This window comes from Fukomys damarensis, unplaced genomic scaffold (genome assembly GCF_012274545.1).
Source record: "Fukomys damarensis isolate Sample0158 unplaced genomic scaffold, DMR_v1.0_HiC HiC_scaffold_31, whole genome shotgun sequence".
NCBI classification, from domain to species: Eukaryota; Metazoa; Chordata; class Mammalia; order Rodentia; family Bathyergidae; genus Fukomys; species Fukomys damarensis.
In genome coordinates, this window is record NW_022900943.1 from 25,501,553 (window position 1) to 25,506,047 (window position 4,495).

Below are 4,495 nucleotides of genomic sequence, written 5' to 3' on the forward strand. Positions count from 1 at the left end.
CACACACACACACACACACACACACACACACACACACATACACACACACAGAAACATGAGAAAACAAGACGACAAAATGCCTCCAAAAGCTTCTAACTTTCCCCCAAAGCTGATCCATAGAGCATCAATGGAGAGGAAATTAAAACCCAGATAGATGAATTATACAAAATGATAAAAGAGGAGAAAAAAAACAGGTCAATAAAATGCTTCCTAAGTTCACAGATAATATAACCAAACAGATAACAGACATAATGAACAAAACAAGTGGTGAGTGAGCTTACAGACACTAATAAAAGCTAGCTGAGCTAAACAAGATGAAAAAAAAAAAACCAACCATGAATGACCACTTTAGAAAACAATTAGAGTTCATGAAAAGTTACCAAACAGAAATCAAGCTGATAAAATATTCTGTCGAAAGCATGGGCAACAGTAAAGAGCAATGTGAGGACGGAATGGCGGGACTAGGAGATAAGGCTGATGCAGGTGATCATATGCTCAAAAATACCCTAAAACAACAAGAGAACATGGAAAATAGATCCAACAGCATGTATGCAAAGAATAATCTAAGATTGATTGGAATTAATGAAAAATCAGAAGACAGCACCAATGACATATAAAACCTATTTATGGAAATAATAACAGAAAACTTGCCAAATATGGGGAAAGAAAATAACATACAGGTAAGTGAGGCAGTCATGATCAGAAATAACCTCCACAGCACATAGTAAAAAATCTGAGACCAAAATAAGAAAAGAATCTTACAATCTGTTAGAGAAAATCTACAGGTCACTTATAAACATAAACCCATCAGAAGTACAGAAGACTTCTCAACACAAACCCTAAAGTGCAGGAGAGCTTGTCAAAGCCCTAAAACAGTCTCCAACCTAGACTAATATATCCTGCAAAACTATCTTTCAAAATTGATAAAGAATTTTCACAAAAAGAACTTCTAAAGAAATTCATGATCATCAAACCAACACTCCAAAATATTCTCATATATCTTTGAAACAGACAATGAAGCTATCAATGCCAAAAAAGTCTAATGGAATGAATAAATCAAGCAGTGTAAGCAGGTAAGTGGAAAGGGGGAAAAAGGAGAATCAGCAACAGGAAAATAATGCAATGATAGGAAAAAAAGTCAATACCTTTCAGAAATAATTCTCAATGTGAATGGTCTCACTTCCCCAGTAAAAAGATATGGATTAGCAGAATGGATCATAAAACTCAATAGTGTGCTGTATACAAGAAACACATTTAATTAAAAAGATATTCACAGACTAAAAAAATCAAAGGATGGAAGCCAATATTTTCTAAAAAATATTGGGTTTCAAGCTAAAACTCATCAGATAAAGCAAAAAAGTCACTATATATTAGTTAAGGGAATAATTCAACAGAAAGATAAAGTATGTATGCACTGAAAAGTGGTGTTCCCAACTTCATAAAACAAACACTACTGGGCATAAAAGATCAGAAGGGCTGGGGATTTAGCTCAGTGGTTCTGCCACTTGCCTCGCAAGCTCAAGGACCCAAGTTCGATCCCCGGTACCAAAAAAAGAAAAAAAAGATCAGATAGACATCAACACAATTAAAATGGGGACCTCAATGTCCTATTATCACAAATAGATCTACTATACAAAAAAATCAAGAAAGAAGTATCAGAGTTGGTGTAACTAAAACTCCTTCAAACAAATGAACTTCATAAATATCTATAGAATGTACAACACAACAGAATACACATTCTTCTCAGCAGTAAATGGAACTTTCCGCAAAATAGACCACAAACCTATAAAGCAGACTTAGATAAATAAAAAAGAACTGAAATCATCCCACCCACATTATCAGATCAGAGTGCAGTAAAACTAGAGATCAGTGGCAAAAGAAACTACGAAAGTTATGCAAATGCATTGAATTAAATAATATTCGCTTGAAAAATCAAGGGGTCATGGAATAAATTAGACAGTACCCAAAATCAAATGATAATGCCAGTACAACATATCAGAACCTAGGGGACACAGTGAAAGCAGTCCTAAGAGGGAAGATTTTAGCGTGAATACCCACGTCAGAAAAAGAAATCAAGTCTAAAAAATAATAAATAATCTAATGATGTAATTGAAGGTCCTAGGAAACCAAGAACAATTCAATTCCAAAGCTAGTCCAAGGAAGCAAATTATAAAGTCCAAGGCAGAAATTAATCAAATTGAGACCCCCCCAAAAAAAACAAAACAAAACCCCCAAAGCAAGAATCAATGAATTCAAGAGCTGTTTTTTGTCAGAATGAACCAAATAAACAAACCCTTATCCAATCTTACCAAAAAAGGGTAATATCCAAATCGATGCAATTAGAAATGAAAAAGGTGAAATCAAAAGATATCACCAAAACTCAGATCATTAGTAACAAATTTGAGGAGACTCCAGATGAAAATAATAGATTCCTAGATACATGTGAAGTACCAAAATAAAATCAAGAAAATATAAAAACCCTGAGCAATCCAATAACAAGCAACAAAATTGAAGCAGTAATAAAAACAAAACAAACTACTAACAAAGAAAAGCCCAATTCCTGACAGATTCACTACTGAATTCTACAAAATAGTCAAGGAAGATCTAAGGCCACTATTCCCCAAACTCTGTAATAAAACTGAAAGAAAGGAGTACTGCCAGAGTCATTCCTGGAAGTTTGCATTATCCTGATCCCAAACAAGGAAAAAAAATCCAAGCAAAAAACAGAATCTCAGACCAATCTGACTCTTCAGCGAATATGGACAAAAAAATCCTCAACATACTGAGAAACAGAATGCAACAAATCATCAAAAAGATCACACACCACAATCAAGTTGGTTTCATCCCAGCGATGGATATGCACATGGTTCAACATAATATACATCGCATAAACAGAAGCAAGGACAAAAATCACGTGTCTCTCGTCTCTATTTCTCCATCTCTCCGTGATAAGGTGTTTCCTGCTCTGGGATTCGGGGTTCAACTAGCCCCAGACTGGTACGTCTCCCACAAATTTGCCATCAACTTCATCGCCAAACTTGAGTGTGCTGTATGGAAAAGGTGTTGTTAGCCATACCCATGGAATTTGAAAGGAGTGGACCTTTGAGCACGCACGTTTGTGTTGATATTGGAGTACCCTTGCCTTGTTTGCTGTCCCACTCCTATAATCCCAACACTCAAAAGGCTGAGGCAGGAGGATTGCTGTGAGTTCAAAGCCAGAATGGGGTACATAGTGAGAACCAATTTCAACCAATCCCCTTCCAAAAAGTAAATTGGAGTATGCAGAATGCAGTGGGTGGAAGGGGAATATTATAAAGCCCACGTCCTGATGGAGGATTATTATCACGGTATTCTAGAGATTCAGTCAGTACAAGTAACAGGTTCTGAGGCTTCTTCTCAGGGTTCTTCCACTTACGGAGCTGTATGCAACTGATACACAATATCGCATTCTTTGTAGAGACGTTCGGAAAATGAATTGTCAGAATCAAACGGTGCATAAAATAATGCCTTGGACACAGGAAGTAATAGTTACTGGAACCAGCCATAAACGTTACCAATACATAATAACAACACAAATTCATAGTGAACAAAAACCCAAGTCCTAAATTTATGGAGCACTTCACAATTTGCCAATACGCATGCGAGGTAGGCAGAAACTACCAAAATTCAAGATTCTTTGCAGAAATTAGCAGACACGAAAGATTTAATGGACGGGCCTTCGATCGATCTGTCATTAACACATTGCTCAGCCAGGGAAGTCTGTTCTGGCTTCTGCAAGCAGCCGCCTTCCTCGGCGGTTTATACTCTTGAACAACAGATTGGTGTGTTTATTCCCCAGAGTTCACTGTATTCATGCCAAGCCAAGGGAATGTATTAATATACAATTAAATGCTATGATTAAAGACACATACGCATGTAAGTTTGAATCCTCCTACTGCTGGGTGAATTCATTGTCAATAGCTAGTACATTGACCATATTGTAACTTAAAGCAATATTCTACTGAAAATGACCAGACGATGTGCTTTGAGAGTCACCCCAAGTACACGTTTACATCCTAAATCGTACAACTAACATTAAAAACCAATATCGACTGAAAATAAAGCTAAGCTAAATTTTGTCTTCATCTGCTCCAAAAGAAAAAAACAAACTTGAAGTCTCTAAATTTGCATATGAATTTGGGTCAGTTCTTCATCTAACTCGATTTTACTTTTTTGCGGGGGGGGGTACCAGTCAGGGATCAAACTCTGGACCTTGTGCTTTGTGCTTACAAGGCAGGCGGTGGAACCACTGAGCTAAATCCTCAGCCCTAACTCAATTCTAAAGGAGAGTATAGTTGAGCCACAGGAATCGAATAATTCCTAAGGATTTCCTCAAGGACCTGATAATGCCCACTGAAAGATGTAGCTGCGGCCGCTGGATTGTCTCACTCGGACCGAAAGCAAGCCCAGCCCTCGCGCCCTGTCCCGCCATCCTCCGCGGGTCTCTCCGCCGCCC